The sequence below is a fragment of the Bos javanicus genome, chromosome 23, assembly GCF_032452875.1.
Source record: "Bos javanicus breed banteng chromosome 23, ARS-OSU_banteng_1.0, whole genome shotgun sequence".
NCBI classification, from domain to species: Eukaryota; Metazoa; Chordata; class Mammalia; order Artiodactyla; family Bovidae; genus Bos; species Bos javanicus.
The window spans coordinates 293,310-316,490 of NC_083890.1; the positions used below are offsets into that span (position 1 = coordinate 293,310).

The 23,181-nt window shown below is 36.1% G+C and overlaps 1 protein-coding gene across 3 annotated transcripts in view; it reads right to left on the reverse strand.

The window, feature by feature from the left end:
- The window catches only part of KHDRBS2 (KH RNA binding domain containing, signal transduction associated 2), a 750,813-nt gene that overhangs the window by 55,645 nt on the left and 671,987 nt on the right, over nucleotides 1–23,181 (reverse strand). For 2 of the 3 annotated variants that reach the window (XM_061397773.1, XM_061397769.1), the window contains one exon: nucleotides 10,464–14,408. The exons of the other annotated variant lie outside the window; for it this stretch is intronic. The gene's annotated coding sequence lies outside the window, so the exon portion shown is untranslated. Of the gene's footprint in view, nucleotides 1–10,463; nucleotides 14,409–23,181 lie in introns of those variants that run through there. 3 annotated transcript variants of the gene reach the window in all.

The following is a 23,181-nucleotide window of genomic DNA, read 5'->3' on the forward strand; positions in this document are numbered from 1 at the left end:
TATAGCTCAACTCCAGAAAAATAAATGACCCAATCAAAAAATGGGCCAAAGAACTAAATAGACATTTCTCCAAAGAAGACATACAGATGGCTAACAAACACATGAAAAAATGCTCAACATCACTCATTATCAGAGACAAAAGAATCTTAGTAATTGCTGTGATAATTTTTTTTAATAACTAGAATTATGACAGATAACATTTTATCAGGACATACTAGACTTCTAAGAATTCTATGTAATTTAAAACAGCAATTAAATAATTTTGTTTGAGGTGACTTGGGGGCCACAAATTTAGCATCTCAAAATTAGCTGGAGGTCAAAACTGTTAGAATCCATGAACAGATTTCAAAAGCAAATACATATTACTCAAAGGCAGAGAAACTTAAGATCTTATCAGAAGTAGCTTAACATTTTAAGAAAACTTTTCTTCTTAACAAATAAAAGCCAAATTCAAGCTGTGCATGAGCTTATTTTTAAAATTTGTTTACTCAATTAAGTTTATTCTAAACTTGGCCAGTCTCAACCATACATGAAACTCTTTTCAAGATCCACTTTCCACAAAACCTCTATCACTTTCTGCATCCATACTAGCCTTTTCATTGTTCATCCAAAACCAAACAACTCCAAGACAGACTCACTTTCTTTTTCCTAAATGCAATGGGATTTCATTCCTCATACCTTCTTTTACTGAAAAAAACACATCCTACTTTCTATAAGCAAGCATGAATTGTCTTCTATATCAGCACTCTGTAGACTGAACATAAATATCAATACTTTCTCATAGAGAAATGCTTTCTCATAGAGAACATCTCAGGGTGGTACCAAACATATTATTCATCAATAGTTCTAAATACCTTTAGTTTCTCTGTAAAAGGAAGCCCATATTCAGCAGTTAAATGTTTCAGTTAAATGTTTCATCTTATTTTATTTGGAAATGACTTACTTTTTAAATAAACTTCCATCATTTAACTTAATTTAGCACAACTTTGAATTTTAAACTACCAAATATCTGGGGAGATTATTCTTAAGTAGACATTACTAAAATAGTTATTCCTTAAGAGCTCACCCCGAAGTCCTTATTTTATTTTCATTTAATCTATATCAAACCAACTTATTTCTTTTTTTCTGCTAACAAATATTGCAGCAGAAGTAACATAAACTTATTGAACTTCAGTAAACCTAGTTATAATATATATTGATAAGATAAACTAATAATCTACATTTAATAGCAGATATGGATTCAATACTGAATATTTCCTACATTATGTGGGCCTGAAACTCCTCTTGGCAAGTTTTCTAAATAATTAGACTTAATTTGTAAGCACTTACTTTTAAGCCAATTAAATAGAGCTCATTTACAAATTAACTTCATTATTATGCAAAGACAAAGGCACATGCTACGAGACAAATGTAGATCTCATTGTTTCATCTCAATGAAGTTTTTCTGGATTCTGAAGAATATTGTTGTCACATTGTGTTCCATATTTATAGGTTCATAGCTATAGGTAGAACAGTCTGTCATAATCTTCCTTAGGGAGCTATCAGATATAACTGAAGAAGTACTTCACATATGTGATCAAAAACACTCACATGCAAACTGAGAAAAACCAAAACTCTCACCAGCAGACAGAACACTTACAGTAGAAAAAGACAGCACAAAGTTCAGAGTGGCCACGTCCAAGTCCAAATAAACCCATGACCTTAGTACAAGCAGCACCTTGCATGTGTGTATGAGTGCACTTAGTTGTGTCCTACTCTTTGCAACCCCCTGGCCTTTAGCCCACCAGGCTCCTCTGTTAAGAATATTTCAGTACGTTGGAATTTTCCAGCCAAGAATATTGCAATTGGTTGCTATTTCCTAGCAGCACCTTACAGATGGGATTTCCAAAACAGAAAATCCCCAGATGGGAACTGAATGTTCCCAGTATGAAAACAAAAGTTCCTCAGAGGTACAAGCTCAAAGGGGCCTTGGAATACATACCAGGGGATTTACCCAGATTCTGGCAGAGGTGTCATGACATAGACACCATCCTTCCTCTTCCCTAAAATAATTCCTCGAGTAGAAATTTTAGGCTGAGTAAGGCAGGAGGAAGAGTGAGTGTCCTCAAGGCAAAGGTATGACTGGGACTTGGCCTTTACAGGCAAGGTCCCAAGTGATCTAGCCTCTAAAGGAATTCTCCTACCCCTGACTCTCTTGAAAGAGGCTGGCATGGAGAAAACATTTGAGCATCTGATCAAACCAGGGGACCTTTCTTGGGCCATCTCCAAGTCAGCCCCATGTTGGTACCAAAATTTGAAGCTGAAACTGACCTCTGTACCATGACACCAAATTAAAACTCAGAGACAAAGTTCTGGGTGAAGTAGAAAAGAATAGCTTTATTTCTTTGCCAAGCAAAGGGGGCCAATATGGGGTAATGCCTTCAAAACTGTGTGTCCAACATAGGGGGTTTGCTAGGAGCTTTATAGTCAAGGGGCAAAGTTGATGATGATGGTCAGGGTGCTGTGGAGGGCCTGCATTCCTTCAGTCTAGGGACCATCTGGTGTCAGGTGACGATGAGGAAACCGTGACCTCTACAATGAAGAATGCTTCATCAAATATTTAACAATTTCCATTCAGTGAGGGCTTTCGTTCTACCAAAGAGCTCAAAGATACTGCTATGTGTATCCCCTGAGGGAGGACCAGGGACTTGCCCCAAGGCTGCACTATTGTTTATATTTTTAAACTTTACCTAATTGTATTAGTTTTGCCAAATATCAAAATAAATCCGCCACCGGTATACATGTGTTCCCCATCCTGAACCCTCCTCCCTCCTCCCTCCCCATACCATCCCTCTGGGTCGTCCCAGTGCACTAGCCCCAAGCATCCAGTATCGTGCATCGAACCTGGACTGGCATCTCATTTCATACATGATATTTTACATGTTTCAATGCCATTCTCCCAAATCTTCCCACCCTCTCCCTCTCCCATAGACTCCATAAGACCGTTCTATATGTCAGTGTCTCTTTTGCTGTCTCATACACAGGGTTATTGTTACCATCTTTCTAAATTCCATATATATGTGTTAGTATACTGTATTGGTGTTTTTCCTTCTGGCTTACTTCACTCTGTATAATAGGCTCCAGTTTCATCCACCTCATTAGGACTGATTCAAATGTATTCTTTTTAATGGCTGAGTAATACTCCATTGTGTATATGTACCACTACTTTCTTAACCATTCATCTGCTGATGGACATCTAGGTTGCTTCCATGTCCTGGCTATTATAAACAGTGCTGCAATGAACATTGGGGTACACGTGTCTCTTTCCCTTCTGGTTTCCTCAGTGTGTATGCCCAGCAGTGGGATTGCTGGATCATAAGGCAGTTCTATTTCCAGTTTTTTAAGGAATCTCCACACTGTTCTCCAAAGTGGCTGGACTAGTTTGTATTCCCACCAACAGTGTAAGAGGGTTCCCTTTTCTCCACACCCTCTCCAGCATTTATTACTTGTAGACTTTGGATCGCAGCCATTCTGACTGGCGTGAAATGGTACCTCATAGTGGTTTTGATTTGCATTTCTCTGATAATGAGTGATGTTGAGCATCCTTTCATGTGTTTGTTAGCCATCTGTATGTCTTCTTTGGAGAAATGTCTATTTAGTTCTTTGGCTCATTTTTTTATTGGGTCATTTATTTTTCTGGAATTGAGCTGTAGGAGTTGCTTGTATATATATATATATATATATATATATATATATGTATATATATATATATATTGCTTTTCATTTTGTTGATCATTTTATTTGCTGTGCAGAGCTTTTTAGTTTGGTATAGTATTACTTGTTGATTTTTATTTATGTTGCCTATGCTTTTAGTGTCATATTCAAAAAATTCATTGCCAAGATGAACATCAGAGAGATTTTCCCATATGTTTTCCTTTAGGAGTTTTGCAGTTTCACCTTACATTTAAACCTTAGATCCATTTCAAGTTAATTTTTGTGAGTGGTATATGACAGGGGTCCAGTATCTTTATTGTTATGTGAATATACAGTTTTTTCAGTATCATTTATTTAAAAGACTATCCTTTCTTAATTGAGTGTTTTTTTTTTGTCACCCTGCTTATTTATTTATTTTTTTTTCTGAAAAATTTCCCAATATAATGTTGATAGTTTACCATGAAGAAATTAAGAAAAGAGAATAGTTTCTAATGTTTATCCATGTATTGACTGTTCGTAGTGCTCTTTACTCCTTCCTGTATTTCCAAGTTTTGTTTTGATATTATCATCATTCATAAAGGACTTTATCATTTTTTATAGCTCGTGCATGCTTCCTTAGCTTTCATTTCTCTGAAGGTGTTTTCACCCCCATTTCAAAAGATACCTTCAATGAATATCTATTACAGAATTGACAGCTTTAATTTTTCAGCACTTTATTTTTTTTTATTTGATAAATTTAACGCCTTTTATTGCCATACCTCATTTTACTGTGCTTTGCTTTAGTGAACTTTATAGATACATGTTTTTTTTTTTTTTTCCTTGTTAATTTTCTGTTTAGTTGATCTATCCATAAGTGTGAGTGGGGTATTAAAGTCTCCCACTATTATTGTGTTATTGTTAATTTCTCCTTTCATACTTGTTAGGATTTGTCTTACATACTGCGGTGCTCCCATGTTGGGTGGATATATATTATATAATTGTTATATCTTCTTCTTGGATTGATCCTTTGATCATTATGTAGTGACCTTCTTTGTCTCTTTTCACAGCCTTTGTTTTAAAGTCTAATTTATCTGATACGAGTATTGTGACTCCTGCTTTCTTTTGGTCCCTATTTGCATGGAAAATCTTTTTCCAGCCCTTCACTTTCAGTCTGTATGTGTCCCCTGTTTTGAGGTGGGTCTCTTGTAGACAACATATGTAGGGGTCTTGTTTTTGTATCCATTCAGCCAGTCTTTGTCTTTTGGTTGGGGCATTCAACCCATTTACGTTTAAGGTAATTACTAATAAGTATGATCCCGTTGCCATTTACTTTATTGTTTTGGGTTCGAGTTTATACACCATTTTTGTGTTTCCTGTCTAGAGAATATCCTTTAGTATTTGTTGGAGAGCTGGTTTGGTGGTGCAGAATTCTCTCAGCTTTTGCTTGTCTGAAAAGCTTTTGATTTCTCCTTCATACTTGAATGAGATCCTTGCTGGGTACAATAATCTGGGCTGTAGGTTATTTTCTTTCATCATTTTAAGTATGTCTTGCCATTCCCTCCTGGCTTGAAGAGTTTCTATTGAAAGATCAGCTGTTATCCTTATGGGAATTCCCTTGTGTGTTATTTGTTGTTTTTCCCTTGCTGCTTTTAATATTTGTTCTTTGTGTTTGATCTTTGTTAATTTGATTAATATGTGTCTTGGGGTGTTTCTCCTTGGGTTTATCCTGTTTGGGACTCTCTGGGTTTCTTGGACTTGGGTGATTATTTCCTTCCCCATTTTAGGGAAGTTTTCCACTATTATCTCCTCAAGTATTTTCTCATGGTCTTTCTTTTTGTCTTCTTCTTCTGGAACCCCTATGATTCGAATGTTGTAGCGTTTAATATTGTCCTGGAGGTCTCTGAGATTGTCCTCATTTCTTTTAATTCGTTTTTCTTTTATCCTCTCTGATTCATTTATTTCTACCATTCTATCTTCTAGTTCACTAATCCTATCTTTTGCCTCTGTTATTCTACTATTTGTTGCCTCCAGAGTGTTTTTAATTTCATTTATTGCATTATTCATTATATATTGACTCTTTTTTTTTTCTTCTAGGTCCTTGTTAAACCTTTCTTGCATCTTCTCAATCCTTGTCTCCAGGCTATTTACCTGTGATTCCATTTTAATTTCAAGATTTTGGATCAATTTCACTATCATTATTTGGAATTCTTTATCAGGTAGATTCCCTATCTCTTCCTCTTTTGTTTGGTTTGGTGGGCATTTATCCTGTTCCTTTATCTGCTGGGTATTCCTCTGTCTCTTCATCTTGTTTAAATTGCTGAGTTTGGGAGTCCTTTCTGTATTCTGGCAGTTTGTGGAGTTCTCTTTATTGTGGCGTTTCCTCGCTGTGTGTAGGTATGTAGAGGTGGCTTGTCAAGGTTTCCTGGTTAGGGAAGCTTGTGTCGGTGTTCTGGTGGGTGGAGCTGTATTTCTTCTCTTTGTTCAGTCGCGCTATGGGGAGGGAGGGAGGGATGCTGCAAACAAATGACACTGGCGTGCGCTCGCAGTGCCTCAGCCACACTGGGTCTGCCCCTGCTCACGGGGCGTGTAGCCTCCCTGCCCACACTGCTCAGGCTCTAGGTTGTTCCGCCGGGAACAATCCGAGGCTGGCCCTGGGTTGCATGCACCTCCCAGGTCCAAGCCGCTCAGGTTCAGGCACTCAGGTAGTCCTCAGAGGCGCAGACTCAGTTGGGGCTGCGTTTTGTGCTCTTCCCAGGTCCGAGCAGCTCAGGTGATGAGGTGTTTGGCGAGCGCCAATGCTGCGACTTATCGCCTCCCCGCCACTTGGTTATCTGGGTGTAAAACCGGCGCACCTTCTCAGGCAGATGTTGACCGTCCAGACCCCCAATAAGTTTTAGTTAGCAAAGAAGCCAGTTTTATAGATAATGTCTCTCTGGGGCTGCGATTGCCCCCTTCCGGCTCTGGCTGCCTGTCACGGGAGGGGGAAGGTTTGCAGCCGGCTACCTCTGTTTAGTCCTTTGTTCCGTGCGCGGGCTGGCAGTGTCTTAGGTTAGGGCTGGCTTTTCGCATGGTAGATATCCCACAGTCTGGTTTGCTAGCCCAAATTATTTCGCTCAGATAGTGCTCAGGGTATTCAGGCCAGATTCTACTCTCAGCGATGCAGCCCACGCCGCGCCTCCCTGCCCAGGTCCCGCTTGCTAATGGCGGATGCAGGCGTCTGCGCTGCTTCTCCGCTGGAGGAGTTACTGTAGGGCTCGCAATCTGCGAGTTTTAATTGTTTATTTATTTTTTCTCCCTGTTATGTTGTCCTCTGTGCTTCCAAAGCTCGGCACGGATTCGGCAGTGAGAAGGTTTCCTGGTGTTTGGAAACCTCTCTCTTTTTAAGACTCCCTTCCCGGGACGGAACTCCGTCCCTCCCTCTTTTGTCTCTTGTATTGTCTTTAATATTTTTTTCTACCTCCTTTCGAGGAGTTGGGTTGCTTTTCTGGGTGCCTGATGTCCTCTGCCGGCATTCAGAAGTTGTTTTGTGGAATTTACTTGATGTTTAAATGCTCTTTTGATGAATTTGTGGGGGAGAAAGTGTTTTCCCCATCCTACTCCTCCGCCATCTTGGTGCCTTCCCCCCTTGATTGTATATTTTTGAGATTAGTTGATTGTCAGTTGCTTCATTTGCTATTATTTTCTCCCTTTCTGAAGGCTGTCTTTTCACCTTGCTTATAGTTTCCTTTGTTGTGCAGAAGATTTTAAGTTTAATTAGGTCCCATTTGTTTATTTTTGCATGTATTTCCAATATTCTGGGAGATGGGTCATAGAGGATCCTGCTGTGATGTATGTCAGAGAGTGTTTTGCCTATGTTCTCCTCTAGGAGTTTTATAGTTTCTGGTCTTATGTTTAGAACTTTAATACATTTTGATTTTATTTTTGTGTATGGTGTTAGAAAGTGTTCTAGTTTCATTCTTTTACAAGTGGTTGACCAGATTTCCCAGCACCACTTGTTAAAGAGATTGTCTTTAATCCATTGTATATTCTTGCCTCCTTTGTCAAAGATAAGGTGTCCATATGTGCGTGGATTTATCTCTGGGCTTTCTATTTTGTTCCATTGATCTATATTTCTGTCTTTGTGCCAGTACCATACTGTCTTGATGACTGTGGCTTTGTAGTAGAGCCTGAAGTCAGGCAAGTTGATTCCTCCAGTTCCATTCTTCTTTCTCAAGATCGCTTTGGCTATTCAAGGTTTTTTGTATTTCCATACAAATTGTGAAATTATTTGTTCTAGCTCTGTGAAGAATACTGTTGGTAGCTTGATAGGGATTGCATTGAATCTATAAATTGCTTTGGGTAGTATACTCATTTTCACTATATTGATTCTTCCAATCCATGAACATGGTATATTTCTCCATCTATTAATGTCCTCTTTGATTTCTTTCATCAGTGTTTTATGGTTTTCTATATATAGGTCTTTAGTTTCTTTAGGTAGATATATTCCTAAGTATTTTATTCTTTCCGTTGCAATTGTGAATGGAATTGTTTCCTTAATTTCTCTTTCTGTTTTCTCATTATTAGTGTATAGGAATGCAAGGGATTTCTGTGTGTTGACTTTATATCCTGCAACTTTACTATAGTCATTGATTAGTTCTAGTAATTTTCTGGTGGAGTCTTTAGGGTTTTCTATGTAGAGGATCATGTCATCTGCAAACAGTGAGAGTTTTACTTCTTCTTTTCCAACTTGGATTCCTTTTATTTCTTTTTCTGCTCTGATTGCTGTGGCCAAAACTTCCAAAACTATGTTGAATAGTAATGGTGAAAGTGGGCACCCTTGTCTTGTTCCTGACTTTAGAGGAAATGCTTTCAATTTTTCACCATTGAGGATAATGTTTGCTGTGGGTTTGTCATATATAGCTTTTATTATGTTGAGGTATGTTCCTTCTATTCCTGCTTTCTGGAGAGTTTTTATCATAAATGGATGTTGAATTTTGTCAAAGACTTTCTCTGCATCTATTGAGATAATCATATGGTTTTTATTTTTCAATTTGTTAATGTGGTGTATTACATTGATTGATTTGCAGATATTGAAGAATCCTTGCATCCCTGGGATCAAGCCCACTTGGTCATGGTGTATGATCTTTTTAATGTGTTGTTGGATTCTGATTGCTAGAATTTTGTTAAGGATTTTTGCATCTATGTTCATCAGTGATATTGGCCTGTAGTTTTCTTTTTTTGTGGGATCTTTGTCAGGTTTTGGTATTAGGGTGATGGTGGCCTCATAGAATGAGTTTGGAAGTTTACCTTCCTCTGTAATTTTCTGGAAGAGTTTGAGCAGGATAGGTGTTAGCTCTTCTCTAAATTTTTGGTAGAATTCAGCTGTGAAGCCATCTGGACCTGGGCTTTTGTTTGCTGGAAGATTTTTGATTACAGTTTCAATTTCCATGCTTGTGATGGGTCTGTTAAAATTTTCTATTTCTTCCTGGTCGGGTTTTGGAAAGTTGTACTTTTCTAAAAATTTGTCCATTTCTTCCACATTGTCCATTTTATTGACATATAATTGTTGATAATAGTCTCTTATGATCCTTTGTATTTCTGTGTTGTCTGTTGTGATCTCTCCGTTTTCATTTCTAATTTTATTGATTTGATTTTTCTCCCTTTGTTTCTTGATGAGTCTGGCTAATGGTTTGTCAATTGTATTTATCCTTTCAAAGAACTAGCTTTTGGCTTTGTTGATTTTTGCTATGGTCTCTTTTGTTTCTTTTGCATTTATTTCTGCTCTAATTTTTAAGATTTCTTTCCTTCTACTAACCCTGGGGTTCTTCTTTTCTTCCTTTTCTAGTTACTTTAGGTGTAGAGTTAGGTTATTTATTTGACTTTTTTCTTTTTTCTTGAGGTGTGCCTGTATTGCTATGAACTCTTGCCTTAGGACTGCTTTTACTGTGTCCCACAGGTTTTGGGTTGTTGTGTTTTCATTTTCATTTGTTTCTATGCAAATTTTGATTTCTTTCTTGATGTCTTCTGTGATTTGTTGGTTATTCAGCAATGTGTTTTTCAGCCTCCATATGTTGGAATTTTTAATAGTTTTTCTTCTGTAATTGATATCTAATCTTACTGCATTATGGTCAGAAAAGATGCTTGCAATGGTTTCTATTTTTTTGAATTTACCAAGGCTAGCTTTATGGCCCAGGATGTGATCTGTCCTGGAGAATGTTCCATGTGCACTTGAGAAACAGGTGAAATTCATTGTTTTGGGATGAAATGTCTTATCAATATCAATGAGGTCTAACTGGTCTATTTTATCGTTTAACGTTTGTGTTTCCTTGTTAATTTTCTGTTTAGTTGATCTATCCATAGGTGTGAGTGGGGCATTAAAGTCTCCCACTATTATTGTGTTATTGTTAATTTCTCCTTTCATACTTGTTAGCATTTGTCTTACATACTGCGGTGCTCCCATGTTGGGTGCATATATATTTATAATTGTTATATCTTCTTCTTGGATTGATCCTTTGATCATTATGTAGTGACCATCTTTGTCTCTTTTCACAGCCTTTGTTTTAAAGTCTATTTTATCAGATATGAGTATTGCTACTCCTGCTTTCTTTTGGTCCCTATTTGCATGGAAAATCTTTTTCCAGCCCTTCACTTTCAGTCTGTATGTGTCCCCTGTTTTGAGGTGGGTCTCTTGTAGACAACATATGTAGGGGTCTTGTTTTTGTATCCATTCAGCCAGTCTTTGTCTTTTGGTTGGGGCATTCAACCCATTTACATTTAAGGTAATTACTGATAAGTATGATCCCATTGCCATTTACTTTATTGTTTTGTGTTCGAGTTTATACACCGTTTTTGTGTTTCCTGTCTAGAGAATGTCCTTTAGTATTTGTTGGAGAGCTGGTTTGGTGGTGCAGAATTCTCTCAGCTTTTGCTTGTCTGAGAAGCTTTTGATTTCTCCTTCATACTTGAATGAAATCCTTGCTGAGTACAATAATCTGGGCTGTAGGTTATTTTCTTTCATCATTTTAAGTATGTCTTGCCATTCCCTCCTGGCTTGAAGAGTTTCTATTGAAAGATCAGCTGTTATCCTTATGGGAATTCCCTTGTGTGTTATTTGTTGTTTTTCCCTTGCTGCTTTTATTATTTGTTCTTTGTGTTTGATCTTTGTTAATTTGATTAATATGTGTCTTGGGGTGTTTCGCCTTGGGTTTATCCTGTTTGGGACTCTCTGGGTTTCTTGGACTTGGGTGATTATTTCCTTCCCCATTTTAGGGAATTTTTCAACTATTATCTCCTCAAGAATTTTCTCATGGTCTTTCTTTTTGTCTTCTTCTTCTGGGACCCCTATGATTCGAATGCTGTAGCATTTAATATTGTCCTGGAGGTCTCTGAGATCGTCCTCATTTCTTTTAATTTGTTTTTCTTTTATCCTCTCTGATTCATTTATTTCTACCATCCTATCTTCTAATTCACTAATCCTATCTTCTGCCTCTGTTATTCTACTATTTGTTGCCTCCAGAGTGTTTTTAATTTCATTTATTGCATTATTCATTGTTTTTCAGCATTTCCTTCCATTTTTAGCATCTGTTTAAACCAGCCTTTGAAACTCAGGGAAGGTCACGGAGGCTCAATGAAGCCTGTTTCCTATAATCCAGAAAAGAGGACACAGGAGGGTTTTTGTGCCCAGGAGTTCCATAGGGTGCTTCTGAGTTTCATTTGTACATTGAAGACAATTAAAAATAAACAAAACAAGTACTATATTTGGGAACAGTTATATTTTGTGTTGTCTGTCATCTTATTAACAATATAAATATTAGTTATAAATAAAAATCATTTGAGAATTTAGGTAGGTATCATTTCTATAAAATTTCTATAAAATAGACTGAACACAGCAATGTATTAATGCTAAAAATCATGGTTACTTTGAGAGGTAAGGTACATTTCTACTATAGTAATAATGAAGTTTAATTAGAAAACAAATAAAACATTTGTATTTTAACATGCTAAAAGCACGTTTAGCCAAAATAGGGAAGGAAATAATGCCCAACGGATATTTACCAAAATGGGGGCTTCCCTGGTGGCTCAGACAGTAAAGTGTCTGCCTGCAGAGCAGGAGAACAGGGTTTGATCCCTGGGTTGGGAAGATCCCCTGGAGAAGGAAATGGCAACCCACTCCAGTACTTTTGCCAGAAAATTCCATGGACTGAGGAGCCTGGTAGGCTACAGTCCATGGGGTCGCAAAGAGTCAGACATGACTGAGTGACTTCATTTTAATGTCAAATAATCTATCTTTAAAAATAAATACATGTTCTAGAAAAGTGACAGCATATTGAAATTTTACTACTTTTGTGTGAACATCACAGACATAAAGTCATCTCTCATTTATTCTGCATTTCTAGGCATTTCTTTCCTTTAAATTTGGGGAGGGAGGCAGCAAGGATCATTTCATCACAAACACACGTATTTGTTTCACTATTTACAACTTTTGTGCCATATCTTATTTACATAATTTGCCCTAATATTTTAATAGCTATTTACACTTAACAAAAAGTACATTTCCTGATCTCAGTAGTGCATCAGAAATATACAAGGTTCTGAGCACACCACAACCTGAAGTGTATAACAGACTCCAGCTATCTGACCACAGAAGCAAGAATTCAGGAATTCATATCAAATTCAGAAATGAGGTTTGACCTGAAACTGAGTAAATCTAAGACCCTCAGTAATGTTAGTAAGAGGGTAACAGGCAGGAAGGCCAGGGGTATCCAAATGGAGGAAACAGGTGGCAAATGTCAGACATTTTTTCTCTCTCCTTTAAGCGGCAGGAGGAAACAAACTACAAGTGTCAGATTTTTTTCTCTAAAAATTCTGTGTTGCCATGATGACACCTGGTTCCACCTGAACTTAACTTTTCTCAAACCTGGAAATGTTTTTCTTAAGCTATGTTAATGAAACTATGTATTTACTTTGGAATTTGCCTTTCTTCAAAATGGTTCCACCTAGGACTAACTTTTGGCTGATACTAGCTCAACAAACCAGTATTTATATCAATTGTTTTATGGCTGGGGGATGACACACCTCGTATCATCCTATCTCAAACGTGTGTGTTGTGGGAGAGGAAACAGGTGAAACTTCGTCACCATGAGGTGTCTCTCTTATCCAATTAATAGCTTTATTAACAGACATAAAAGAGCTTGCTAAACTAGCAAAGGGGGGCACTCTCCATCCCCTTTTGATATCCATGTCAGAAGCTTTTTCTGTCCCTTTTTCACTTTAATAAAACTCTGCTACACAAAAGCTCTTGAGTGATCAAGCCTGGTCACTGGTCCCACAGCTAAATCTTCTTCAGAGATCACAAATCCAACACTTCACTATAAGCTATCATTAGCATATAGGAAAAGGAGCTAGTATATTTCAACAATGCACCTGTGACAAATAGATATTTCTTGATCCTTTCTATACACTTTTACAATAAAGTGGATGGAGATAAATTGGACCAAATAGCAGAATCTTTCTAGATGTCTAAACTCTTAGGAAGAAACCCAACTCTTTGCACAGTTAAATGAAATTGCTTAAAATTAAATCAAGATCAATTTAACTGATCAAATGTTTAATTTAGACTCAAATGTTCTGGGATCTTTCCCTCAAAACAGTTTCTTGTTTTCAAATTAGGAATTTGCTGTGACTTTTTTTGGTCTTTGTAGACCAAGCCAAAATTAGATTTTTCAACTCACAGGCATTTAAAAATCTCAGTTATCCAATGCTCATAAATTCCAGTAAAAATAAGAGAGAATAATGTAAGACAATGATGGCCACAGTTATGCTAATACTTATCTAGTGGTACAATAATTACACATTTTTTTTCTATTGAATTTCTTATAATCACAGATGGTAAAGAAATGGAGTCAAAATCTTGATCTATTATAAATAAAAATGAGAAGGTTTCCATTGATTTTTCTTAATTTCAATTCCATCTTCTTCCAGTTAAAATCAGAAAAATTATTAATTTCAATATTACAGATTCACTATACATCTTCATATTCATTAGGCTCTTGAACAATGTCATTGTATCAGAAACCAAAGGCTGTTTTGTAAAGTATTCAGTACTATGGCATATTTTAAGGAGAAGTCATATAAATGTTAATTATTAAAGTTCTGAGTAAATATTTATATATATAAATGTTGTAGTTGTCTAGTTGCTAAGTTGTGTCCAACTCTCTTGTGACCCCATGGACTGTAGCCCTCTAGGCTCCTCTGTCCATGGGATTTCTCAGGCAAGAATACTGGAGTTGGTTACCATTTCCTTCTCCAGGGGATCTTCCCAGACCAGTGATAAAAACCCACATCTCCAGCACTGAAAGGTGGATTGATTACCACTGAGCCACCTGGGAAGCCCAATACTTCTATCTCAAGACATTTGATTAAGTGTGCTTAGTTGCTCAGTCCTGTCCGACTCTTTGTGACCCCATGGACTGCAGCCCTCCAGGCTCCTCTGTCCATGGGGATTCTCCAGGCAAGAATACTGAAATGGGTTGCCATGCTCTCCTCTTTGGTTAAGTAGGAATTTATTAAGATATGTTAATAATTACTTCACATGAGTAGTGTTCTCTCATACAACTTGATCTCTTCCATCACTGGACACTGCTGCTGCTAAGTTGCTTCAGTTGTGTCCGACTCTGTACGACCCCATAGACTGCAGCCCACCAGGCTCGCCTGTCCCTGGGATTCTCAAGGCAAGAACACTGGAGTGGGTACTGTCACTTAGCAAAAAAAAAAAAAAAAAAAATTGTTATTTATTTTGGAGAGGTAAATGTTGCAGATCAAATCATATGATTTTGCACAGACCTTTTAACCCTTTGAAGTATTATCTCCTCATTTTTAAAATGAGGATAGGAAAATTTGCCATTTTCATCATAGAGCTGTTGTGATAATATTACCTTAAACATTTTTAAAGTATAACTGCATATAAATAGTTATGTATGTACACATAATGTCATATATGGTATTAATATTTTATAAATAAATCAACTTAATTTCCATATATTCTAAATAGTACATAAGAAATATGATTATTTATGTAGCCAAAAGGCAATAAAAAAATATGATTATGATCATATGAATATATATGAATCATATGAATCATATGAATTCATATGAATCATATGAAATATGATTATATATGTAGCCAAAAGGCAATAAAAAAAAAGAAATATGATTAGAAAAAGATAGAGTCAAATTGATATTTATTAATTTAGTTGTATTTGATAAATGCCTTTCATCAATTTGTTTTTTATTTAATTTTATTACTATTATTATTATTATTATTTTTACTTTACAATATTGTATTGGTTTTGCCATACATCAACATGCATCCACCACGGGTGTACACGTGTTCCCCATCCTGAACCCCCCTCCCACCTCCCTCCCCATACCATCCCTCTGGGTCATCCCAGTCACCAGCCCCAAGCTTCCATCAATTTGAATGAATATAGTAGATTGAGCCAAAGATTAAAATGTTAAGCCTTTTCTTTGGAGGGCTCTGATTTTGTTGTTGTTGTTGTTTTTATTAGAAAAGTAAAGCCTGACTTTTCTTTCCCAAAACATTTTTTTTTTTTTTTGCACACCCAGCTGTATTTATTGTGAGCAACCATGTGTCTGACTAAAAATTAAGAATCCTAATACAATGTGAGAATGGTGATAACAGATAACGGGCACAAGTAGCATATATCCATCAACATTTTTCCTATTACTTAACAAAGTATTTCCATCAGCCAACAAATGATATTTATACAGGCATCACTCTGACCTCTCTAAAGAATCATGCCAATGGTGTGAGTCACAAGAAAATCCAACTGATATATTGGGTAAAACACAGTGAATTGTAAAACTATTTTTCTTTCAAAGTTCTTTTCAGGGATACTCCTAGAGAATAATTTACAATGGTGGTTTTGCCTAAGGGCTCTTAAATCTCCTAAATGTTGCTCTCTAGACATTGGGTTGGCTAAAAATTTTGTTTGGATTTTTCCATAAGATGTTATGGAAAAAGCTGAATGAACATATTGGTCAACCCAGTATTTATATTCTTCATTCCTTCATGTATTGTCAGAAAATATAGAGCTAACAAAAAATATTTTCTCTATGTAAGAGGCTGGAGACATCACTATGACATTAGGAACTGCAAGGAACACCATCATGTTCCTGATCTATAATTTTCCTTTCACATACAATCCATTCTTGGATACCCACAGTAGTGGATTTTTAAAATTTTATTTAACAATATGGTCAACCCCAATCAAAACATTTAAAACTGCCTCCTTTTGTGCATTAGTCAAACTAAAACAAATTAGGGAAACATATATCCAGAAATACATTACAAAACCAAAGAGAAATTAGTTTAAAGTATTAAATGGCTAACTGCAAAGCATATATTATTGTTTCCTTACATCATTGTGAAAAATGAGGGTATTGTAATTCCAAGACAATCTGCTTTTGATTGGTCCCAGTGGTTATTAGATGGCTATTATCAAATAATTCAGGCTACAGAGGTCAAGGCTTATAGATATGATTTGACATATTGCTACCCAGTTCATTTTCACATAAAGTCCTCCATTTTCACCCAGATACTTAGTCATCAGTTAGCATGACATAAATAAAACACAGTGAATCTTACAAAATTTCACCATAAAAGGACTCAGTCTGAGTTCACATAATCTTTTCATGATGTCATGTACTGCACTGTGCTTTTTTTTTTTTTTCAAGTAAGGAATGTAAAATTCAAAGGCAAGGATTATAAGTGTTCTGTAAAGTATTTCAATGCCACACTCTCAGTGCTCAGTAAATTTTAAATAGCAAAAAGTAAAGTTACAAGTTCTAACATCTAGAGTATGATAATATTAATATTTAAGATTTTGATCCTGTCGCCTATAAACAAATGCTGTAAGAGTGAACATCTTCAAACCAGGATGCTGCACTTGATGACATTTTTCTTTGCAATGTACTTAGCCCAGTGGACTATTGGGCACTCACTAAATATGCACCCCCCCCAACACTGCCATTGGATGGACTGATGCTGAAGCTCTAAAACTTTTGCCACCTGATGCAAAGAGCCTGCTGTTGGAAACAATTGAAGGCAAAAGGAGAAAAGGATTGGCAGAAGATGAGATGGTTAGATAGCATTACTGACTGAATTTGACCAAACTCTGGGAGACAGTGAAGGACAGGTAAGCCTGTTGTGCTGCTGTCCATGGGGTCACAAAGAGTCAGACGTGCCATAGTGACTGAAGAAGAACAACAGCAAAATACGTTTTAGTTGCAAACAGTCATAAGGCCACTTTCTTTAGAACCTTTTTTAATTTAGTAACAGGCTCTTATTTCTATTATTATTTTCAGGTAAAAGTGTTTCCTTGAATAACATAATTAACTGCTATATTTAGAGACAGAAAACTATGTGGATTTGGTAAGTCATTTGAATTTTACTAAAAATACAAAAATACCTTGGACTTAAATCCTGAGAGAATTAATTAATGGTCTTCTCTTACTTCTGAACAATCAAACTCATGATCAAGTTTTACTTATTAGTGAATTAACCTTTATGATGCCCTATTTAGATATCCCCATAATAATCTTACTGGAGGAAACAATTCTTATTGAGAAAACATACAGTTAATGCTTCCAATAAGGTCTATTATTTTTATTTACTCATAGTAGCTACATAGTACAAAACTATATGTTTCTTAAAATATAGGTTGAAGGACAGTAACTCTCAAACCTCAAAGTACTTGTAAACCAATGTGATAAAATTATTTTGGTGTATACTTGATTTGTACATTTAGTACTCCTAATTTTTAAAATATATCTGAACAGTTCTGAAGTTCTATGTATCTAGTAATTTGTAATTTTCTAAAAGATCAGATTGGTACAAATTTTTGTTCTTGATAATCAACATTGGACACATAGAAATTTTCTTGAGGTTATTTAAAAAATAAAACAAAAAAAAACAACTCTACTGGTGGAAGTGAAGGGTAAATGCAGTGGATCATGAGGGTGACTGTTCTGAGAAAGACAACAGACTCATGCAACAGTGACATGTTCTGTATTTGCTCTAGAGGAGAGGCACGTTTTTAATTTCTAGTCACTGCTTTTTGTGATAAACTGCCTGGTTGTGACTTAACGAGAATTTTCAGATGTTAGGGCACTCCAGTGTTTTAAGGTTGTAAGGGGTGGGTTATTTTACATTTTTTGTGTTACTACCTGTTTTAGCACTTCTAATAGGCCTTTCTCAACCTTTCAGCCATGTTACCTTCTAAACTGATTTTTTCCTTATTCTCATGTTCATTTTGGCATCCTTTCAAATATTTATAAAGTATAAATACATTATACATTTAAATGGCATGCTAAGTCGCTTCAGTTGTGTCCGACTTAGTGTGACACCACAGATGGCAGCCCACCAGGCTCTGCCATCCCCGGGATCCTCCAGGCAAGAACACTGGAGTGGGTTGCCATTAAATGGTATATATCATCTATATAGGATAAGAGACAATAAAGGAAAACATTTTTTAAATAATAATCACACAGATTTAGAGAAATCAATAGAGCATGCTGTTACAAGTAAGTGACCATGACTATTTTTCTAGACATATATTTATCCAGTTTATTTTTATTTTTCATTGATGGTTTATGTCAAGCTCCATGAAGTCTACATTCTATACTTAGACAGAGATAACTTCCACTTAATCCATGGTAAGATGTGAAAATAAATATAGTCGGGCACAACCTACATCAAGTTAAGGTTACTAAGCAAGACTTACTTTCTAGATAATTCAGGAAAAAGAGATATTCTGAATACTTTGGCTTATGCAGATAGAGGCATTTAGAAAATTATCATTAGACTTCAAAGTTAGTACTGACTTTGCCACTACTCATGGTAAAAGAATTTATCTTAATTCTTTTACTAGCTTGAAGAATGAATTACATATCTGCATTTTGTTTTCCTCTAAAATTTAGTTTACTACAGAATCTGTGATCAAAGTAATAGAGCACAGTAAAGCATATGAACTAAAGATTAAGCCTCTGGGTTTAGTCCAACCCACTGGCCAGTTATGACCTTGGTGGGATTAATTCTCCTCTCAGGCTTAGTGCCCTCATTTAGAAAATGAGAATGCCCCAGAACTTATATCATGGGGCTGTTGAGAAAATATATGAAATAATTCCTAAAAATACCCAATACAATGTTTATGTGTTCACTCCATTATTGTAAATATCTGTTTATTCACATTATTATTACTACTGCTGAAATAGTTATACAAACTTATTGCTAGTTTTATCTTTGTTTTTAACCCTATTCCATTGTGAGCAAAATATATGCAACAGTATTATAAGATTCTTCTGTATAAACATATAATACATGTTATATATGTTATGCCCATATAATATACCCATTATACCCAATATATGCTTTCTTAATGCTATAATGATAATCATTTTTGCAACTGTGTTCCTTTTTTTTTTCTAATTTTATTTTATTTTTAAACTTTACATAATTGTATTAGTTTTGCCAAATATCAAAATGAATCCGCCACAGGTATACATGTGTTCCCCATCCCGAACCCTTCTCCCTCCTCCCTCCCCATACCATCCCTCTGGGCCGTCCCAGTGCACCAGCCCCAAGCATCCAGCATCGTGCATCAAACCTGGACTGGCAACTCGTTTCCTACATGATATTTTACATGTTTCATTGCCATTCTCCCAAATCTTCCCACCCTCTTCCTCTCCCACAGAGTCCATAAGACTGTTCTATACATCAGTGTCTCTTTTGCTGTCTCGTACAAAGGGTTATTGTTACCATCTTTCTAAATTCCATATATATGCGTTAGTATACTGTATTTGTTTTTCCTTCTGGCTTACTTCACTCTGTATAATAGACTCCAGTTTCATCCACCTCATTAGAACTGATTCAAATGTATTCTTTTTAATGGCTGAGTAATACTCCATTGTGTATATGTACCACAGCTTTCTTATCCATTCATCTGTGATGGACATCTAGGTTGCTTCCATGTCTTGTGTACCCCAGTGTTCATCGCAGCACTGTTTATAATAGCCAAGACATGCAACTGTGTTCTAAAGCCTACATTACTTGATTTCAGTAAAGACTATTTTAAAAATGTTTAGGCTATAAATTGATTTGGGTAATAAGAATATTTTTATGGATTAAACTAGCTTCTATTCATGCATTTGATAAAAACCATGAAGATATTTTACAATTAAAGTCTTTAGTCAAGTAAAAATAACTTGGGAAAGAATAACTAAATTTGGGAGAGGGATATATGTATGATTTTACTTTATATATGTCACAGTTATATGAGTATATACTATTAATTTTTTACCCAATTTTACCTATAAAAACTGAAACTCAAAAAGTGAAAGCAAGTTTGTTTACACTCTAGAGCATGTACTTTGGGTTAAAGTTCATAGTGTCACAATACAACTTTAATCCTCCACACAAACAAACATTAAGGGAATAGATCCCTTTTTCACAAAAGAAGGAAATTCATCTCACTTCTGAAAGTTAAAATTGCACTTATGGATAAAGTAGAATTTCACTGCAAATGAATAAGTAACAAGCAATTGAGGAATGGAGGAAGGAGGGAAGTGAAACAAGATGAAGAAAATCAGAAGGCATATAAAGCAATCTATTAACAGAGTTGTCTCTAAGGGATAGGATTATAGACTTTTGATTTTTACATTACACATTTTACATTATACAATATAATTTTTAACCCTGACTGTGGATTAATTTGTAATAAAAAAGGAGACAGTATTAAAAAAGACACCCCCTCCCCCCAAATTACTAATTCACTGACAATTCTGACATTTTGTAAGACAATCATTACATGTTCCTGAATAATTTACTCACAAGAAATGAAGAAAGGTCTTTAAGAAGTTAAACCAATTTGTACTTTGAGGTTAACAATAATTAAACGGTTCCAAAGTATATCTGATGGATTACTTATTTTAAAATATATTGCCTTATAAGAAGGCAGCACATCTAATGTTAGCTCTAAATAAGTATGTATTGGTCAATAAATACATTTACATTCAAAGTTTCCAATAATAAAATTGAAAGAAACAGTTTAAAAAATGCAGCATTAATTTTATCATGAAGATTATCTTTATGTAACATTTAAATATAATCCTCCCTGGTTAAAGACATATAAAACTGGCTCCCTTCCAGTCACAGACACTATGCACTGATCTTTTGAATTCCATTAGGAGGTTTATTTATTTGTAAGTTTAAGGTTTCTATTTTGAAATTGAGAACTTAGACTAATTGGACACATTTTCTTACCTATTGCATCACCTTCTACATTACAGGTAAGAAACCAAGATTTTGTGACCAGTAGGACTCCCCTGGTAGCTTAGTTAGTAAAAAATCCACCTGCAATACAGGAGACCCCAGTTCAGTTCCTGGGTAGGGAAGATCCCCTGGAGAAAGGATAGGCTACCCACTCCAGTATTTTGGGCTTCTCTGGTGGCTCAGCTGATCCACCTGCAACGTGGGAGATCTAGGTTCAATCCCTGGGTTGGGAAGTTCCCCTGGAGAAGGGAACCCTCTCCAGTATTCTGGCCTGGAGAATTCCATGGATTGTATAGTTCATGGGGTCGCAAAGAGTTGGACACTACTGAGCGACTTTCACTTATGACTCCCTAGGTGGTGCTAGTGATAAAGAATCCACCTGCCAATGCAAGAGAAACAAAAGAGGTAGTTTCCACCCTTGGGCTGAGAAGATCCCTTGGGGTAGGAAATGGCAACCCGCTCCAGTATTCTTGCCTGGAAAATTCTGCGGACAGAAGAGCCTGGCGGGCTACAGAACAAGCCAGAAAGAGCTGGACGTAATGGGGGAACTGAGCACACACAAAGGTTATAAATAAATGTGAACAGTTGTTCTTTTTCTGTTTTAAGTAAATACTTTTCATAGTTTTTAGCTTACAATGGGTATGTATTGGTTTCATAATTAATACAATGAACATTTCTTAATGTGGGGGAGGCCCTATTGTATAGATTGGGCACCACTCCCTTCCCTAGAGACATCGACTAATTGCCTTTTTCTTTTTCCTCTCATATCCCATGTGCCGTTGGGAAAACGACAGCGACAGCGACCTTGAGAAACGAGGGGTGAGATGGCATCAGAAAGGTTGAAAAATGTCCTGATCTAAAAAAAGGCAGGCTGTGAGGTCAGAATGCGGCAAATGCAGTGCACTTTTGTGGGGGCAGACAGAGACAGACAGGAGGGAGGGGACATTTTCCTGTTGGTGGAAGTCGTCCTGAGATGCATTAAGGGGACAGGAAACCTGTGTCCAGTGGTGACATTTCCTTCCAGTGAGGTTCTAGGACGAGGCTCCAAGAGTCTCCAAATTTCTCTTGGAAATAGATAATTGTCTATATCCCACTGTGACATATAAAACATGATGAAACAGAAGCTTGAACAAAATAAGCATTCAGTAGTTTGTTACCAATTTTTCAGATGGCTCATTCTGTACTTGTTTTTGGTAAAGGCAGCATACAGAATATTGAAGACTGATACTGCCAATCAATAAGAAAAGTGTCTTACTTTCAACTCAGATATTTTAATAGGAAATTAGAATGTCCAGGCACATGCTACACATTATATTGGCAACAGAAAATGTTTTGTTTAAAATATTTTAAATTGAGTAATAACTTCACTTTGTTTCTTAACACATGATTGCATGGTTTACACAAAGTATTTCTAATTTGAATGGACTCTCATACTTTAAAACAGAGTTCTGACTTATAGATTGAAGAATAAAAGCCTGAAATTTCTTTCATGCTTATTTATGTGAGGTTTTTTGATATTAAAACGGACCTTAAAAGTATAAATGAATCCATTTGTTCTACAAAGCACGGTAGCATTTGCCTCCATTTTCTATGGTGGAACTGTTGACAGAATGACAAAATTGAGGAAAGATCAAAGTAGATGCAAGTCAAGCTAAAATATTTTATCATAGCCTTTTAATTTTTTTTTCAATTTTCTGTTTTCTTTTTTTTTGACTTTTTCTTCATTTTATTTTTTAACTTTACAATATTGTATTGGTTTTGCCATACATCAAAATAAATCCACCACAGGTATATACCATGTTCATGGATTGGAAGAATCAATATAGTGAAAGTGAGTATACTACCCAAAGCAATTTATAGATTCAATGCAATCCCTATCAAGCTACCAACAGTATTCTTCATAGAGCTAGAACAAATAATTTCACAATTTGTATGGAAATACATAAAACCTCGAATAGCCAAAGCAATCTTGAGAAAGAAGAATGGAACTGGAGGAATCAACCTACCTGACTTCAGGCTCTACTACAAAGCCACAGTTATCAAGACAGTATGGTACTGGCACAAAGACAGAAATATAGATCAATGGAACAAAATAGAAAGCCCAGAGATAAATCCACGCACATATGGACACCTTATCTTTGACAAAGGAGGCAAGAATATACAATGGATTAAAGACAATC